The sequence below is a fragment of the Silurus aristotelis genome (genome assembly GCF_946808225.1).
Source record: "Silurus aristotelis genome assembly, chromosome: 19".
Classification (NCBI taxonomy): Eukaryota; Metazoa; Chordata; class Actinopteri; order Siluriformes; family Siluridae; genus Silurus; species Silurus aristotelis.
This window is the reverse complement of record NC_139592.1, coordinates 19,493,551-19,499,186: the sequence shown is the minus strand read 5'-3', so window position 1 is coordinate 19,499,186 and position 5,636 is coordinate 19,493,551. Positions and strand designations below refer to the sequence as shown.

The following is a 5,636-nucleotide window of genomic DNA, read 5'->3' as shown; positions in this document are numbered from 1 at the left end:
TGTACAGGGTTTGCTTTCTTTTTTACTACTTAACTTAAGCACAAAAAAAAAAAAACGTACTTACTTTCACCTCACGTGATTCGTTTTTACTTGTAAATGTTCAGGGTCCCATAAAAAAAAGATTTTTCTTTTTAATGTATTTTTTATGTATTTTTTGTAGGGTTTTTTTGGCAAATATTTTCTCACGTGCTTATATGTTTTCACGTGAATTATTTTTAATTGCAAATGTTTATCTTCCCTTATATACTACTATATATTATATATTGTTTTTATTAATTTTTTATTTGATTAGATTTTTATCCACACATTTTCCTCACAAGCTTTTTTTTGTACAAATATTTTTTCAGCACCTCACATGAGTCTGCCCCCTGATTGCACAGGGACCTTTATAGATATCTTAAAAACTACCACATGAAAAATGAATTTAATTTTGATTTGTGTTTTTTATTTTATATTTTCAATTTAATTTCTTTTCCCACGTTTTGTTCTTCCCACATTTTTCCCACATCATATAATCTGAAAAATCCAGTTTTACGAGTTACAAGTCAAAACAGCGAATAACGTATCGGTCCATGGAACCTATAAAGTATGGCATGAAATAGAAACTCTGCATAATGTCTGTATAATGTTTCATGAGTGTCACACAAAAATGTGCATGTACATTCAAGACCCACATTCACATCAAATAGGGTGGCTTTTGACATGAAATTGTTCTTCATGTACCATTCTTGCCATTCCTGTACGAACATGACATGAAAAACAGTGTTCATTATACTTTCAACCTGGATTCATGCCAAATGAAATGTTGTAACCAAAACAAATACAATTGTGGTTCTGATTTCTTTGTGGCATTTTGATTAGACAAGATATGCTCAATCATCTGATGTTCAAACTGTTTTTCTGGAGTCTGGGAACAATGATAATGAGCAAATAATCAATCTTTTTTTATATATATATTTACATTACACAGACAGCTGTATTTCGCATGCACCTCCTCAATGGCATAATGTTACTGAAAATCTGTGTAGTCTCCTCACATGAGTGATAATCTGATAATGTGGTAATAGTTATAATGATAATCTGAACCTGGGCTGGAAAGAAATCAGGCCCAGCCTTGCTTATTGTTGCAGCCATTGGTGGTGCTGTTGCACAAAGTTCCAGTTTCACACATTTCTTAACACAAAAAAGGTGTTAATATTTTTGCCAGCTACCCCAAAACACCAGACACTCTAGGTGTAATTCCATGTGGTTCCCAAACTAGCAAACATGGGCAAGGCTCTTTGAAGTCAATTGAACTTTTATGCAGTATCGCACAAAAGTGAGTACACTCACAATGTCATTATGGAAGAGTGGAAGAGGATCCCAGCAACAACCTGTGCAGCTCTGGTGATATTATGCCCAGGAGGATTAAGGCAGTGTTAGATAACAATGGTGCTAACACAAAATATGGACACTTTGGACATGGTTTATACATTTTCACTTAGGGTGTACTCTCTTTTGTTGCCAGTTATTTTGGCAACAATGGCTGTAAGTTGAATTGTTTTCTATACAAGCTGCACTTTGACTACTCTAACATATATCCAAGTTTCATATAGAATTGTCCCTTAAGATGTTATACTAAAATTGCTGAAATGTGAGGGGTGTACTCACTTTTCTGAGATACTGTATGTATTTTTTTGTTGGGAGGTTAAAGATCTGTACAAAATAATGAATGGGAAATGGGGGTTATGTTATGAAATGGTTCTTGGTGTAGAAATCTGCACTTGAAGAAAAACAAAAACAACTCCAGCTCTTACCAGTGGTTTTGTTCGTTTCTCCTCCTCAAGCCTGTTTGATCCATCATGATTCCCTGATGAAAAACTTAACAATTAAACACCCACATTTGTGAGAATGGTCACACAGCTGAAAACAAAACAACACGTGAGATTACTTTGCATTGAAGAATCCATTAGGAGCTTTGAACTGCAATTACTACAAACAGTTCACTTAGGACTTTAATTGCTATAAATACTTTTGCACTCAAGTGTATATTCAGTGAACAGTTAATAACCTCAATAATGATGGAACTACGATGAACAGATATCTGGAGTCCGGAGAAGGTGGGTTCCATTAGAGTGTCTGATTTCTCTCAAGGTTTCGTCTTCATACTTCTAAGGGAGTTTTTCCTCACCATTGGCATCTCTGGCTCTTGTGGATAAACTTATATGGAGTAATGAATATAACATTTTTGTTCTAAATCTTAATTGCTTTACGTTTTGCAATGTCCCTTGCTACATAAATAAAATTGAACTTGGTTGAACTTCTACGAGGTGGTATCATTTCAAGATTAATGGTGCTTAATGGTGCTATTTCGAGCAAATGCAAATTCTGCGTGGAACTGGGCAAATCCGCCACAGAGACGTTTGATGACTTACTTTTGACATGTGCCGATGCTGCAATGAGTCGTTCGAGGTGTTTTAAGTGGTACGCTGCTTCAAGAGAGGAAGAAAATCACTGGAAGAATCAAGAAGACCTTCAACGAGCTCATATACTTACTGAAGGTTTTTATTGAAATATGGAATATCTTTGGTGTATAGGTCAGTGGCTAATCACAAATTGTTTCTTTGTTGCAGTTAAGAGTAACTAATATGTTTTATTTATTGGTAGACTTTACTGCCCAAGGAGTGGCAGCTTGCTGTGACTGGGATTTGAACTCATGACCTTCAGATCCAAAGTCCAATGTCCTAGCCAATAAGCTACCACCTCCCTTCAATAGTATATACAATACCATGTTTCAATGCCCAAGTAACTAGATAAAGAAATACATCATAGCTTGGAACTGAGGTAATCATATAGGCATTATACAGTGATCGGTACCGCTGGAGTGAACTTTTGAGGAGCTTAAACTTGGAAAATCTGAGATTTGGAAGTGTTTCAATCTGTACTCGCAGCTAGGAGGGTGCGTACTTTACATTTTTATGTTTGTTTTTATGTTGGTTTTCGTTTTTATGTTTGCTTACATATAATTTGGTACTGCTAAGTACAGTTTTCGTGGTATTAAAATAAAAAATAACTATACTTAAACTATACAGAAAAATGGCTTTGTTGTTTCGTGTTCGTGTGTGTGGATGTACAGTACATTTTTCTTTCCCATATCTGAGTAAAAATTTACCAGTTAACCACCCATATCCAAAGATTTGATGTATTCTCAAACCCTAACACCCCTCTTGAGGAATGAGTGGTGGTAAAAGGAAAGTTCATTCACCTGAATTAACTTGGAAGAAGGATGACTGGAACACTTGCCATTCCCAGTAACCGGCTGAACTCCTTTTCTAGCCAAACTCAGGAACCTCTGGATCATTAAATCTCTGGCTCAGGATCATGCAGTAGACCGCTAGGTCCAGCATTCGGGTTTCCTGCTCTGGAATTCAATACAAGAAGAGAATTTTGGCTAAAGACTGCAAACCTTTCAGGCTCATCTATCAAAGGGAGTAGAACTAGAAGTAAAGTTTTTGAATTGTGAAGTCGTACAGTGGATTATTGGAGATATTTATGGAATTGAGCACAACACCACCACCAGTTGCTGTAAGAAAAACACGTCAGAGTGTAAAGAAGTGGGGCTAAGGCTGGGGCTAATTTCATTCTAGCCCAGTCTATTGATTTGTGCAGCATATTAGTGACATAACATAGATTTGAATTCCAGCTGAGCTTTACCACCAGACGCATCAATAACACTCAGTTAGCAATGATTGGGGCAGCAAATGTTGTGGGTACAATGTACAATAGAAACTTCCGGTTTGAAAATGCTTTTGGAAGAGAAACTAAAGGTATATTGACTAAGCATACGTTGTCCAATCAACACACAAACTCAAATAAACCTCGCTTAAGGAGCCAGCAGTGTTCACACTGCGATTTGAACTTCAGAGCTTCCAATCAGTAACCCAATACCCTTATACTGCAAAGCCACTTCTGCCCGGCAATCTTCAGGAGGGTACAGGAAATTACTAGTTGTGTTGCATTGTCCACACTTTTTAAACATGACTTGAATTCTCCTGGTGTTGCCAGCATTGCCAAATTAATTTCCCCTTTCTAATGCATTAATTCTAACCCTGCAACATATTATGTGACAGATTTTTTACCTTTTTTGGCTATATTCTTGCCATGAATAATGAGCGTATGGTCACAGAAGTATCAGTATTGTCAGTTTTTATTGTGTAACTATAAAACTTGCTATTACAATATAAAAATGTATGGCCATGAGTTTTGGAGACTGCATTTGAGAGCATATAAGCTGTAGCCACAAAGACACAATTTATCATATGTCCTTTGAGCATATCTTCAGTGATTGCTTTATCCTGGTCAAGGTGGATCTTAAGCCTAACACTGGGAATGAGGCAGGAATACCTGGAAGTGTTGCCAGTCCATTGCCAGAGAAAACCTGACGATCCTGACCAAACCCACAAAGACAGAAACCAAGGTCAGAACACCAGAGACACTGGGGCTGTGAAGAGCTATGATCACTGCGACCTCCTTCCTCTTATATACAGCTACATATGTTTATGAAACAGAAAATGCGACTTCACCCTCGGGCACCCACAGCAACTCCCAGAAGTAATTTTTTTTCTTTTGGGCATTTACATGTTGTCCTTATTTGGTTTGGATTTTGCTTGTTGTAGAAGGCTTGCTTATCCTATGACTTATATCATAATGTGTCTGCCAATTTTAATCGGAAATGATCTTGTCTTACACCTTATGTACTGCAAATACCTCAGCTACTTACATACTTACAATAAAAAAAGAATGCGACTTTTCTTCCCAAGCTTCCTTGTACAAACAACACTTAACAAATTTAAGCTTTCAAGGTATAACATCAGTGCAAGCTTTTTTGTAGATACCATCATCTTAGATCACATTAATAAGCCTTGCTGGCTGTTCCTACATTTCCAAAGAACAGCTTGATGGTGTTGCTGGCCATGAACAGGCAGAGAGTCCCATGGGGTTGTGATCAATGATGTCCCACAGATGATTTATGGGTGTAAGGTTATTTTAAGATCACTGGTATGCAGTCTATCCCTTACTGTCCTGTCTCTGAAGTGTCTTTATTGGCAGTTTTGGGGTGATAAAGCTGCAGTGGAACTTAGACCTTGGATGGTCATTTGTCCTGCTGGTCATAATGAACATCCTTTGAAAACATAATATTGCTTGTCTTTATGAGTTGACACATGTATAGTGTAATGATTTTGAAATGAAAGATCTTATAGGTTTCCCTTTGAGTTTTGTTTCTCTGAAGGTTTCTTCCTTATGAAATTCCAAGGAGGTTTTCCTCACTACTGTTGCTTCTAGCTTGCTCAAATATACATATGAAGTTTCTAAAAAGCTGCTTGGGCTGTTGTCTACTGGTAAAAGCACTATACAAATGAATTGTATTCTATTCAACATTTACGGGACTTGGCAGATGTCATTATTCAGAGCAACTTACAATTATACAACTAAGCAGTTAAGGGTTAAGGGCTTAGTTGTGGCAACTTAGGAGTGGTGCTGGGATTTGAACTCATGACCTTTTTGGTGCAATGCCTTAACCACTGAGCTACCACTTTTCCCAAAAGATTTAACAGAACTGCTCTACTCCAAAGTAGTGTTTTAAAGAATGCTGGTAC

The 5,636-nt window shown here is 37.1% G+C and overlaps 1 protein-coding gene across 1 annotated transcript in view; it reads right to left on the bottom strand.

The window, feature by feature from the left end:
• Window positions 1–5,636, bottom strand: part of fmnl3 (formin-like 3) — a 268,194-nt gene that overhangs the window by 63,246 nt on the left and 199,312 nt on the right. The gene's annotated exons all lie outside the window — the stretch shown is intronic.